Genomic DNA, 14,075 nt, shown 5'->3' on the forward strand with positions numbered 1-14,075 from the left:
ATGCATTTGATATTTTAACATGTTTGCAGGGTGCAACACTGAAATATATTTGCCAGTAACTGACAAACTAAATTATGGTTCAGAGAATAGAAAAAGCTATTCTATCTCATTGTTAGGTGATGAACATTGAGATATATAAACCACCACAATAGAGCATTAGAGTGTTTTACATTGAATCTCTCACGACAAGATGACATTTTCCACCTGTTTAAAAAAAATCCAAAACCCAGAGGATTGCACACCTGCTAAATCTCAGATAAAGAATACAAGAATGACAACATCATGGTTAGGATTTCACCTTACAGGCCTGTGGTTTTTGTTTAGACATTGTGCGTGCGTGGCAGCAGCATTCTGTAGCTACTGCCTCCTGGCATTTCTGATGTGCTGGCTGTTTAAAGGAAGGATTCCCAGACATCCTGGGATGGTGGTTTTGAAGACTGATATATAAGGCCTGGGGATATAATGGAGCTCCAGTGACCAAGGAAGTGAAAAAATTGAGAAGAACCTGGCCTGCTGGTGGTTGCTGGATTTTCAGCAAGCCCCTCTTCCTGGAAGGCTGCTTTGCAGACATCCTCGGCAAGCGCTGTCTGTGCACGTGCAGTGTTGTGTGATGCAGGGATAGCAATGCACCTCCGTGTGCTAAGAACTGAGCCATATGAATTAAAGCCATCACGCGGCGTATCCCAGGGTGCTATTCATGGTGCACGGTAAACTCTGCATTTACTCAAACATTTCTTTCCAAATTTCTCAAGTGGAAAAATGGGACCGCTATGCAACCCAAAATCTCCCGGGGAGATCTCCTGAGAAAATGCACCCCTGCAGGGAAGCTGAAATTACAGGAACAGTGCAGGGAGCTTTGGAAATAAAATACAACACAGACACATCAGTTCTGAAGCAGTTCTGTGGAAAATTCATGGATGAAATTCCTTGGACAGAAATTTCCTTTTGATATATGTCAAAAGTTAATCACACATTAAAACCTCATAAGCTTACCTGGCTCTGAGGCTCATCTATAGCTATCAATGATTCCACAGCATATACAGTACTTTGCTTTGGCTCAGCAGATTTTCCACAGCTTTTAATCTATTTATTGCATATACCACAATGCTATCACTAACTTACGAAAGTCGCCGCTAGTTTATGATTACCTAAAGGCCAAGTTTATTTGCTTCAGATGTGCTGGGCCCCCGTTAGAGTTACAGGAACTGCTTGTGTCACAGCTTTCGTGAACAAGGTGCTGTTGGGATTTCAGTGTTGTCCCTACTGCAATGCTATAGCAACAGGGATGTGTTCTCTATAAATGCAGGCTTTTGGATGAAGAGGGAGTCTTTATTGGCTACCAGCAATGTGCTGTCTACGTTACATACATGTGCTGTTTAGAATGTGCTTCCTCTAAGTATCCAAATGCATATACACCAGCTTATTATTACGTTATTGTTTGACTAGTGTCCTGAAGAGAGGAGGATGTGTTAGATGGAGCATAGAATCATAGAATCATAGAATCGTTTAGGTTGGAAAAGACCTTTAAGATCATCCAGTCCAACCATCAACCTACACTACCAAGTCCACACTAAAGCAATCAAGGGTAGACTAGACTAAACCATGTCCCAAAGTGCCACATCTACCCGTGCATGTGTCTCTGACTAGAAGCTCACAATTATTTCACTGAAAGACTACAGGTTAAAGGTAGATGAAGGTATTTGTATCAAATTTGGCTGATAATTTGGCCAAAATAAAATGCAACTGACCCCAAATTTGGCAATTTCGAAAACACTTTAGTTTTTTGTTTGCTTTTGTAATAAAAGCCGAGGGATAGACTGGTGCGATTTGCAGGCTCCGGTGGACAGTATCTGGGTAGTTTGCTGCATTACCTGCTTCACCCCCTAGCTCTGAGCTCCTCTTGAGGAGACTTTTCTCTTGTTGTGGCTTGTCGTGGCTGGGAAGTCAGGCGGCAGAGCCTGAGGAGGGGTGCTGGGGTCTGTGGGCATGGCGGGGGCCCCCAGTGCGGGTGCCAGGCTGCCACGCAGCCCCAGCTGGACTTCGCTTTGGGCCGCAGCTACTGTGGGTGCGACAGTAATCCCAAACCTGTTGCTTTTTATATTAAACAGCTTGTTTTGTTCAGCCTGGAATCCCTCTTTTGCATTTGTTTCCCTGCGGTGAGAAAGCCGGCCTCTTACCCCGTCCCCCCCCTCCTGATTTCAAGTCAGGGTCACAGATGCTGTCTGGCAGCTGTGCAAGACTGGGTCCCTCCCAAAGGCCGGGAAGCCTCATCCCTTTCGCTTGTGGCGATCCTTAGATGAAGAGGTCGGCGCTTCTCTCGGTGGGGCCCCCAGCGCAGGCCCTGGGCCAGGCCTGGCCCCCCAGAGCGAACCTGCGGCGCTGAGGCGGGACTTGGCGTGCGCTGCTGCCGGCTGGCAACACCAGCGTCTCCAAAGGCAGTGAAAACGCTTTCCGTTCTGGACCGAAGCTGGTATGGAAACCTGTCAACAAAAGTCTTCCTGTCAGTAATAACTGCGATCCTAATCAGCTCAGGTGTTAACGTAGATGAGTCACAGTGGTAACCACGTCAGGAGGGCGATGCCTGTGAAGCTGTCATTCCTCAAGGACACCCGAGGGCGTGGAGTAGGCCAGGATTTTTCTCTGGTTTATGATGTTTATTGCTGTTCCCTGTGCACGTGCTGTGCCAGTCAGTCAGTGCGGCACCACTGTTTGTTTCCTTTCTCTGCTGCTTGACGGCGGTGTACGTGTACCAGACAGGAGGACAGACCCTGTCATGCTGCTGCCGCTCGTGTTGCTTTCTCCATGCTGACCCCTTCTGTCTTCATGTCACTGTGTGGTAAGTGTTATTTATTAATTATATTGACAGTGGCAGTGAAAAAGGTTGGTTTTTTTGGTTTTTTTCAGGTTGGAATATAACATCTATCTTGGTTTATCATGCAGAGAAACTGATTTCCATATACCGTGTTCTCAAATCTCGTTAGTGCTTTCAGATCCTATAGCCAGCATAGGCAATTCAGCTACAAGAAATATATATTCCTGTTAGCGCATTTCCAATAATATTTAACTTATCTTTGCATAACATATACAAATAAAGCTCTTCAAAGAGAGAAAAACAGGTGCAATACAGCAGTTGCATAAAAGCTCCTTCTGTATTTAGCTGCCCCCGAGGAAAATGAAGGGGTTGTTCCCAGAGCTCTGGTGCTTGCCTGAGTCAGCAGGGAGCCTGAAACATTTGTTTCCATGAACCTGAGCTACATTGAAACTGCTGGTGACTGCTGCCTACTAGTGATCAGGGAAATCTGTGGTTTAAAGACCTTGCCATGGTGAATTTTGTATTAGTTTGGCCTGGAACAGAAGAAGAAATTCAGGTAACTGTTACAGAGTAGGATGCATTTGAAAGCACCCCCTTTCCCCAAGTGCAATTCACAAAATTGAAATTTCATTTTAAGTTGTTATTAGAATGTTAAACTAATTAAAGTTAAACTAATCTTTCTTTTGAGCAGTCTTAGTGTATATGGGTTATACTCCTGGTGCGGCTCTAATGATGAAGTTCTTTGATGCTAGGATCTGCAGGATTATTTTCCCTCCTACAGATCTGTCACTACATATTTTGAGTGTAAGACTGCGATAGAAGGTGTGGCAGGACAGATGCTTCACTTCTTTCCAGCTAAACCAGCAAGCACATGTGGGTTCTTCAATCCTTGGCTTGGATGGTATGCATTATGCTCCTACTGTGGATTTTAGCTTTTTTTTTTTTTCTTTTTTGTTTAAAGTATTAACTTTCCTCTTCTAAAATGCATTTAAATACTTATTCATAGCTACTGTTTTAATGCTGAAATTAAGTTGTGGTTCCTAGTAGATCAAGATAAATATCAGAAACTAGGTTTTTAAGACTTTTTTTCTTCCCGTTATCTTTCTCTTCCTAGTCACTATAAACATGCACCTATTTGAAGGTGCTTTAATTTGCCGTGCTTCCCTCCTAAGGATGTGAAAGTGCAGCAGAATCAAAGTGTAACTCAAAGAAAGCTTTGGCAACCTTGTCTGTCTGTTACAAAGATGCTACTAAGATCTGCAGCAGGTAGAGATGGAGTTAGCTGTCTGACGGCCCAAGGGAAGGGGAGGCAGCAGAAAGCACTGCATGAAGCACTCTGTGCTTCTGAGGGGCAAGGCGGCTGAATTGCAGAAACGGTCCCAGCCCATCAGAGATGGAAATGCAGAGCTTGGGACGACAGTTCTTGCTCTATGAACAGTCTCTGGCTGGTCCCTTGATCTTGGACTTTGACTTGCTAGCAGAAGAGTCAAGACTATTCAGTCAGACTCAAAGTCTCAAAGGTGGAATGGGGAAGCATTAGGACTACTTTTGCCTTTTGTAAGAAAACCTAAATCCTAGCTATGAAACATCTTGCTGCTTTTCATCACTAGTTTAAAAAAATGCACTGCTTTTAGAAATGAGTTTCCCATTTTAAAGCCAAATTATCTGCAGATGTAAACTCGTTTACTTCAGTGAAGAAGTGCCACCCTTACTAGTCATCTTCTAGTGTTTACCATTATTTCAAAGCATTTACCCTCTGAAAAGCAAGAGCAGCACTATCCTGCTAGTTTTTCTGGCACCTTAAAGATTTCCCTTTTTAACCTTCCTTTTCTCTGGTGAGTGCAGTGGGTTTTTTATCTTGAGTTCAAAGAGTTTGTGCTGAGTGGAGTTCAGTAAGGCTCATTTTTCTTCAAAGCTTACAAAATTCTTTTTCAATAATATTAATTATTGTTAACAGGTGTCTCAGATTCAACTTACATAAGCTATTTTGAAACATTTGTTATGCTGTTAACTGATTGTAAGTTTGTTTTTAAAGTGAAAACCACATGGTTTTCTGGTGATTTAGGATCCCAAAATGAATGAGCAGTTTCCTTGGATTTACTGTCATTGTTTCTCAAATACATTTAAAGTAGACAGTGCACAACATTCTGTAAATTGCTGGTCTGAGCTATTGTTTATTTTGTTGAACTACACTTCTATTGCATAATGGCATTTGCCAGGTGGAAGTGAGAGCTGTCTTTTTGAAATCACAACTAATAGCATCTCGGGAGTTTACTCCAACTAAATACTGCCCCAGTTTGTTCATCTCTGTGTATCCAATACATATCAGTCAACCTCATACAGCAGCTTTCAAGGTTAACAGTCTGCATGCCCAAGGATAGATGGCCTACTTATTTATAATAAAAAAACAAACCCAAAACTTTCAGTGAGTGACAATAGATTCAGTGATACTGAGACTTCTGGAGGGGGAAAAAAAAAAAAAAGGAAAGATTTTAATCGGTAAAAATAGGAGGTAGTTTATACAATGTCAAAAACCTACAACTGCATACAGAAAACTATTACTGTGAAATAGTTTCTTCTAGGTCATATTAGGATGTAAATGTGATTTAAATTAAATCAAGGAAAGTGACCAACAATTATAAAATCCTATTTCTGAAAAATGGAATTTAGGATTTGCGCTATTTCTCTATCAGACCTTTATGCTATCTCTGTAATAAAAGGTGAAAAGGTGACTTACGCTATTTAAAAAGGAGGTTATTGCAAATTGAAGATAGAGCTATAATTGGGTCTCCTGCTGATGCAAGTGAAGAAAAAACAATTAGTGGAACACTAAGAAAAAAGGCTAATCTCAAAAAGTCGTTGGAAAATAGAAAGTTCTTTCTGTTGACATGCTGACATGGATAATGATAATCAAGGCTCTCCTGCGAAAGTTGCCGGACTAGACAACTAGTTTGTCTGACTGACTTCTCTGGTACAACGCGCTTTTTTTTGTGTAAGTATTGGCTGTACACCTATGTCATTCTGAGGGTTTCAGGTTTTTATTCACTATGTTTGCTAATTAGGAGTGTTGTAATTTTGCATTTTGATCTATTTTTTCCTTTCTTTTTTTCAGTGAAGTATAGAGTTCTTGAATACAAAATCATTGGATACCTACATACAATTGAGATAACTGCTGTCATCTTCATTGAGTGTCTTCCTAGGCAGTTGGTAACTATACCCTGGTGTGCATCCAGGCTGATGAGCACAGGATTTGTAACCAGAGTATCTCTGGAGATTATTCGTATGCCCTGAAATTCTCTCTTTCCCTTAGGACAAGGCTTTAAAGATAGGGCAGATATAAGTGCCACTCAGGGTCTATTTACCAGAAAAATAGAAGGGTGATCATAACTATTATAGGTATTGTCAAGCTAACTTCAGTTATTCACTTTGGATAGTGCTTGAAATTTAGTTCTTGTAGCACCAAGTTCACTGTGATCTCCTGCTAGCTGGTGGCTAGTTAACCAACAGGTCCTAAATCCACGACTCCAGCTGTGGTGCTGTCAGCATGTGAGATGATGTATGTTTAGCTGAGCTGCAGTTGTCCATTGTGTTGCAGAGTAGACAGGAGTATCACAGGCATACTGCAGTTCTGCTGAGAAAAAGCTTCACTCTCTGTAGTGGATTTATACTTAATAATTGGTCTTATATTACTGAGTTTTTGCTAAGTTTTTTTTAAGGCCTGCCTTATCAATATTTTATAGAAAATGTTCTTTCCTGAAGTCTCATATGAGCAGCAAAGGTCACGTATGATGGCAGTCTTAAAATCCACATTTTTATTTGACCTTTATATGCTTAACAAGTGTATAATTCTCCTCCCCCGCCCCCGCCAATAGGAAGGATGATGTGCTGTGTCTTTGATGCTAAGGTGTCTCAAATTCTCTGTTCCTGCTTCAAAATCACTTTTGTGAAATGCTCCAGCTGTAAGACTTGTAACTCTTGGGGCTAACATATCTTTTTGTTGTTGTTGTTTGCTGGATGGTGGCTGAGCAGGGGGGAATCCTCAGCATTTCCAGGTTGTGTTCTGATTTAGAATAAAATTGGTTTTGAAATATGACCTTTCCTGTAGGATGGAACTAGTTGAAACTTTAATATCGAATTAGTGCTTGTAAGAGTTCTAAGTGTCAGGGCCATTTGGCAAGCCTGCAAGGTGTTTCTGTCTCTTGTCGAGACTATGAAATTGCTGGGATTTGACAGACGATATGACAACTATGTACATCACCATGCACAGAAGGATGAGGTCATATTCCCTTTGGATCAGGAAGTAATACCCTTATGAACCCTGTGTATCTTGCACTGGAAAGAGAGCTTGCACCCTGGAGGGGGGCAGGGAATTAGTGAAACTGAAGCTCTGGGATGCGCTAGTGGGAGCTTAGAATTGCCCTTCTCTGCACCAACTTGTCTCAACCAAGTTTTTTTGTGACTGACTTGTAGGTGACAGATAAACCCAGAATTTATAGAGCATGCATATGTAATGAAGGGAAAAAGAAATCTTTGTGTTCCTCAGTGCAAACTTACATTGTAGTTAGTTTTATTCTGATGTATTGGGGTAGATGCAGTCTGTTAGGATATTACAAATATTCAGGCATTTTTCCAACTCTGCATGTGTCAGATATTTTTTATCGTCTGAGCAAGTGCTGATCCCCAAACTGATGCATCTTAGTGCTTTAGTTAGGTGAGTTCTCTGGCTTGGAGCTGGTTAATCGTTGATTGGAAAGTTTGACTTGAAAAAGAAAAGTTTCAGAAAGATATAACTTGGTGAATGTGATTTTTTTTTTTTAATTCCCCCCTGGCCTTCCTTTCTTTTTTAGCCATGTTAAGTAACCTATTGGGCTCTGGACTTGGTTATTTTTGGCTATATATTGTAACTAAAACATCTTTAGATCTGTTAATTTTGCTAATATTGCTGTATTACCTACCTGCTGGATGTTACTTACTCTTTCATCTCTGAGCAGTTTCTAGGTTTGTAATGGCTTGTTTCATGTATTTTGTAGGCTGGCTTTTTAAGTTTCAATTGGTTGGAAAAAAATTTGTAATTGATTGTAGGTCAGTACCATAGTTTATTGATGCATCTACTTTTAAACCATTGCTTTTGTGTTCATTTCATTTTTATATACATGCCTATATGTATTTCTAAAATGAGGCAGTCAATCATATCATTCACTATCATATCATTTGAATAATGAACTAAAAAGCTTAGGTTTGTTGGGAAACCCTTTACATGTGGTGATTCTTCAAAAAAATGTTTGTGGTTGAGCTGGGTGTCGTTCCCCCCCTGCCCCCGCTTCACTGTTTTGTCCTTATTTTTGCTTCAAGAAAAAGGCAAAAGTAAAATTCTAGGTTTCATTTGTGAAGATTCTTCATAGAGGAAACTGTATCATCGTGATGAACGAATACATGAGGCATTTTATTCACTTAATGGCTCATGTTTATAATAACCTATACAAATAGCTCATGAAGCTGTATAGAGCTTAGGATGCTCTGCTGAAGGGGAGTCCTGCTTGAACAAGAAATTCGGGATTTGTTCAACAGATTTTTATGTGTCATGACCGTAGCATCTGGTTGATTTAGATGCTGCAATTGTGAGCCTTGCTTTAATGAAATTTGTGAAACAACTTGAAGTGCAACTGTCAATTACAGCAATTTTTAGTAACAAGCTTAAATTACTATTATATTTTAAATTGAAAATTTTCTCTTAGTATTAGCCTAATTCCCAGAATGCAATATAATTTGCTTGTGTTTTTTTAATCCAAAGTATTTATAAAGGTGATTAAAAAAATGCGTTCCTACATGATTACTTAAAATCAGGATTAAACAAACATTAACCAGAACAGAATTAAAAGTAAAGATGGTGGAAAGACTGAGTAGTGATATATTCCAGATAATTAGTCTGATCTTGAACTACAGAAAAACTGGTAGTAAGGAATCCCATAATAAACTGCATCTGAAATAGCATTAGGCCTTGCAATAAAAGGATCTTGTGGGGTTTTTTCCATCACTGAAAATAAGGCAAAAATGAATGTGTGTGACTGTATTTCATAAGAACTTTCTTGAATTTGCTTGTCTAAAGCTATCAATGTCTGGCTGTGTGAGGCTCCTTGTCAATGAGATCACTAAGAGGGGTCTGATTCCTGAACACAGAACTCAAGTCCTTCCTCTTGACCTGTATGAGCTCTCTCTGTCCCCAGTCTTTTCTGCAGTACACACCTAGGGGCGGGAGGCTGGAAAGTTACAGGCAAACGAGTATTTTATCCTCTTCTGTCTGTTGAGGTGATCCTCAATAGTACATTTACAGCCTGTACTTAAAGAAACACAGTAAATGCAGCTTGTCTTAGTTGTTGCCATGAAAGTCCTTTATCTCCTAGATTTGGAAACATCAGATTTGATGTTGTTTCAGAACTGTTTTTATGCAGATGACCTGTCATTAATAGGAAATTCTTAACATCTGTATGATTTTTTTGTGTGTGATATATGAGAGATGTAAAATTATTCCAACTATTGGGAAGTGTGGTTGGGTTACTGATGTTCAGGGAGAGTTGAGGCATGTAATATGTGGAAGCAAAGAGGGATAGTTAAACTTTCTAGTCTGCTCTTTACAAGATATTTTTGTTGCCAAACCTATTTTCAGCTTCTGGCTGAACTTGTCATCGCACTACTAGGAATTTTCCTAAGTATCGTAGTTAGAATTTATGAAAGTGTTTCTCAGAAAAATGTGGACTTTCACAAATTTTTTAGGGTTGGTTTTTTTTTTTTTTTTTTTTTTGCAATACTCTGCAGAAAGAGTTCAGCAGTTTCTTGGCTTTGATGACTTCTTCAAAATAAAATCCCAGACGCTGTCTCCATCATTTTGGAATGTTTTCTAAAGTTGAGCGAGACTGGAGGCAGGACAGGGAGGTTATGTGCATGCATGCACGCACACAAGTATTTGGAGTGAAAAAGAAAGAGGGAAGGGAAATGGCAATCCTGGTAATTCTTAATTTTACTGAGTTCATTAGTGGAGCGGGGAAAAGGTACAGCTCAATGTTTTGAGATGGGAAAGAATATTTCAACCTTGGTCAAGTAAATGTGAAACTGACTTTGTTCGAGAAGTTTTCCATCTTTGAGCAGCTGCAGTCATTTGCTTACCAACATTCCTTCTCTCCTTCCCCCCAACCCCTTCTTTCAAGAGGCTATTTTAAGCCTAAAAGATGAATTTGGGGGTTTAAATTCCCTCTAAAACACTTTCTCAGCTTTAGTATTGGGAAATTGGCTCATAAACAGTTTCACTAAGTTCACTTCTACTTAAGATCTCTGTGTCACTCTTGTGTGAACTTGGGCTTCTGAATGAGTTTTTTGTTAGGTTTTAGGACTCCTATGGGATAGATCAGTTTAGTTTATAGTCTCCAAACTGTACTAAAGGGAAAATGAAGTAATCTGTTACTAATATTTAAAACTAGTGATTATATGGTGTTTACAAAAAAGCCCTCACCAAAACCAAACAAAAAACCCAAACCAAAACCAACCTAAAAGCACCTCTGCAAAAAGGCCTTGTGACTCAGATCTTAAGCTTTTGCCATAAAAACACAGCTAAGTGCCATTCAAATATCATGAATTTGAACAAACATATATCATCAGAGCTATATGGAGACCTGAAATTCTATTTTATAGAGGTTTTTAGGATTTCAAAGCTTATTCCTATTCAAAACTAAAATATGAAGGTTACAGAGCTTTTTTCTTTTACTGTTTAAAATTTGCCAAAACATTTGGTTTCATTTTATGTAATTCAAATGGAAAAACAATAAAAAAGTAAAGCTATGTTATAACAGCTTTCTTCAGCTATTTTCCTTCTCTCATGTTTCCTTTCAGTGCATTTGCAGTGATATTAGTGCAATTTTATAACATATTCTATAGATAGATAGGTTACTAAATCTTATTTCCTAATGGAAAGCTGATGAGTTCTCTTCTAATGCTTTTATTCTAAATGGCAAATAATATGCTTTAGTTGTATGTATGCATTACATTAAATGACCCCAAAGCTTGTTGACAATGTTTGAATAGAGTTCCACTTCAATTTTTGATTTTTATTTGTTTTTATTACACCTGTATGTGTATAATATATGAAAATATCAATCTATATTTTCTTTCCTTAAAAGTGAAATTATATTCTTATTTAAGTCTTGAAATATAATACACCTATCTAGTTTTATATAAGCTACATGACAGAATGTAACTTTAGAGCATGACATATCATATTTACATAGTCATCTCTTTCTGAACTTTTAAAGATACTTTTAGTGCTCTTTTGCACTCAGCTTAAGAGGCTTAAAATTTCTTTTCAAATAACACTAACGTAAATAAAGTTATAAGATCATATGTTTAGACCATAAGATAGGAGAAAACAAGGACAGTTAGTAGAGGATGAGGTCAGGATTAGTTTTATTATATTCTCTTCTTAAGATGGTGTTCTTGACCATTAAGTGAATTGGATATGTGGTTGATGTATCAAGAATCTTCCTGGATAAATGTATCAATTTGCTGTGTTTCTGCATTTCATATGTTCTACATAGATCTTGAAGATCCTAGTAACTTACTGAGTATATATTTCATTAAATACTTGAGCTTTTGTGCAAATACCCATTTTTGGCATAGAACTAAACAGAGTTTTCCAGGGCAGTCTGCTGGAATTTGAACTTGGAGCACAGGTGCTATTTCTGGTAGTGACAAATAGTTGCTGCTTTTGAGGGATGGACGCGGGATGTCAGATCCAAATGCACATTTTTGTTGAATCAGGAGTCAGATTAATAGTGCAACTATTATGGTGTTCAGTCTTTATATGAAATTCAATTTATTTACGCTCCTTTCAATTTTCCTTGTATTATTGAAAATCATCTTTAGTGATCATGACTAACGAGGCCACTACATGGATAAGGTAATTCATATTCTTCAGAGTTAAGCTCAGCTCTCTGCATGCTTAGAGACAGAGAGTCTCTTGATAATCAATCCACCTTCTTGAGTCTTTTTCCTATAACTGAGGAATTTTTATCAAAAGGAGTTGCTTAGCAAGAGGACTCATGATTAGGAAACAAAACTGTTCATGTATACTGTGTGATAGTGTGATTTCCCAGAACTGGATAACTTAAACTTCTGCCTCCAGGTTTTCTTTGGTAGGTTGAAGATGCTGTGGTAGATGCTACTGCAGCACTGTGTATTCGGATGGCTTATTTCTGCACGGCTCCTGAGCTGGTGCCCCAAGCTAGTCCAGGAAGTGTTCATGCCAAGTGCTGCTAAGTATGAGCTCTCTCTGTCCTTAGGAGTCTACTGCAGAAATGAAGACTAGGGGCGAGAGGCTGGAAAATATTGCTTCCATTTAAAAGGTAGGGTAGCATCTTGCCTAAGTACATGCTTAAGGGTCTGAGAGAGACAAGAACTAAACTCAAATCTCCAGGGTCCCCATCCAGTGCTTTAATCATGAAATCATTCTTCCTTCCAACGAGAGGTCTTGGTTGATGCACACAAACAATAAAGTTTCTTCCCCACCCCCCCATGAAGCCTTGCTTGTTTGCTGCTGAGTGAACTAAGAAACTTCTGTGGCAGCAGATATCTATATTTTAGAACAAAAATAAATGGACATTGAGAAGCTTGCCGCCTTATTTCCAGGCTCTGTATATGATAGTTCTTTGGAATCTACTTGCATTCCCTACATCTGTGGGTTTTTCATCCTTTAGGACTGCAACCTTTTTTTGGGGGTTCAATTTTTCTTTTTCCTAATGCACATGCCAGTGCTGGCACAAGGGAGACAGGAAAAACATAAGAAGAATGTAATAATTCAGAAATTTATGAAATCTCCAAGGTACAGTGTGCAAGAAAACGTCTTAAGGTTTTGCCTGGGTCATACAGTTGAACTTTGGCAGCTGTTCTACTGCTATAACTCTTCTAAGATGCTACAGTGTGTTTATTCTAACATAGTTTTATTAGAATACATATTTTAGAGAAAACATTTTGTTCAGTAAACTTGTGGTAAAAATATAGTTTTCTCCTGTATTCTCCAGTCCAAACTGGAGGGGTGGGGGGGAAGGGAAGAATTATGATTGTGTTGTTTTTTTCATAATCTGCATGTAAGCTAGACTTTCAGCTGGTTATCTTGCCTTAGTGCCACATACTTAAACGGTGTGATGCTGATTTATGCGAGGTGTCAGATTGACCATTTTATATCATCAACTTAGTATTTGTCATCACACATGTTTGTTTGTCAAGAAAAAATGTCGCTCCTAATTTCAAAGTGATAGGGAATGTATTTGGGAGGTACTGATTAAAAACCAAATTGGGCCAATTGAGATGACAGCGTGTGTGTGCTGGATGGTACCTAACATTTGTGATAGCAGGTTTGCAGAAGCTTAATTGTATAAAAGAGACCATAGCGGCTGCAGTAAAGGAAAGCAGTAGTATCTTCCCCAGCAGTAAGCAATTGGACTGCTGAGCAAACAGTTCTCTCTGGGAGGTAAGGCCCTGATTTAACAAACACTTGAAAATATAATTATGTCCTATTGTCTTCAGTGGAATTTTGGACGTTAAGTGCTGATAACTAAATCTCAGTCTAAAACTTTGAAACAGATTTGACTAGAGCAAAATGCTAGCAATTTTTTCCTCATGTGTTCATTTGCTTTCTTAATCTAATATATTTCCACCTTTTTCTCCACCAAAACTGTGTGGTATAAATCTTTATGCTTGCCCTTCCAGCTGTGCCTTTTAATCTCGGGAATGGTTTCTTTATCTTTTCAGTTGTTGGGACATCACTTTAAAATGTAGTTACTAACTCTGAAGACAAATTCTGAGTAAGTCATACCAGCCGTTTAACCTTATCATAATTTTCTTAGTGTTAGCCTATAATCTTAAATTACCTGTAGCAAGCATTTTAATTTCCTTTTTAAAAATAGCTTGCCCTTGTTGCCTAAGGTGAGGACTGTCCATTACCCGAGGGTCTCTGGCTGTTTACTTCCAGTTGTTTGGACTTGCACATTTTGATGTTGTGCCGAGGTGTATCATTTGAGGCATGAGGGAACACTTGGTTTGTTAGCACAGTTAAAGAGGTACAAGCACCATAGTTTGTTTCGTTCCTTATGCCTGTATCTGTTAGTACAACCCATTGTACCCTGAACAAGAGATGATCAGGCTGTAGCCTGAAATCCCTGTTTTCTTTCAATACTTAAGATGAGTTCAGTGTGCTTTCATTGCTGAAAAGTAAGAAGAG

The sequence above is a fragment of the Pelecanus crispus genome, chromosome 8 (genome assembly GCF_030463565.1).
Source record: "Pelecanus crispus isolate bPelCri1 chromosome 8, bPelCri1.pri, whole genome shotgun sequence".
Classification (NCBI taxonomy): Eukaryota; Metazoa; Chordata; class Aves; order Pelecaniformes; family Pelecanidae; genus Pelecanus; species Pelecanus crispus.